We start from the raw sequence: 377 nt of genomic DNA, 5'->3' as shown, positions 1-377 counted from the left end.
GTTTAAAGGAAGGATAAGTGGAAAAAAGAGGATAAAACCATTTCATTTTTGGTTTCAAGAGGATAAATGTAAGTGAAGATACTTGTTTTAAATTGTATCTTACACATAATAACGGCATCCTTTCTTGTTTACCCTTTAGGCAGTAAAGAACACATGGACATCTAAACCGTCTCCTGGAAATCCTCTTTTCCAGGCAGGATCAACATTTCTTTTTAGTCTCAATAAAAGAAATTGTGATTGGGGTTTTTCCTTAATTTATTCCAGTGCTTCACATTTATCCAATGCGATCCAGAATCACAATAAAATCCCCCGATGTAAAGGTATGCATACTGATTTGTATATTAAAAGGGAAAGAAAATAAAAAAATTTATAATATA

Source organism: Penaeus monodon, chromosome 23, assembly GCF_015228065.2.
Source record: "Penaeus monodon isolate SGIC_2016 chromosome 23, NSTDA_Pmon_1, whole genome shotgun sequence".
NCBI classification, from domain to species: Eukaryota; Metazoa; Arthropoda; class Malacostraca; order Decapoda; family Penaeidae; genus Penaeus; species Penaeus monodon.
This window is presented reverse-complemented; position numbering follows the sequence as displayed.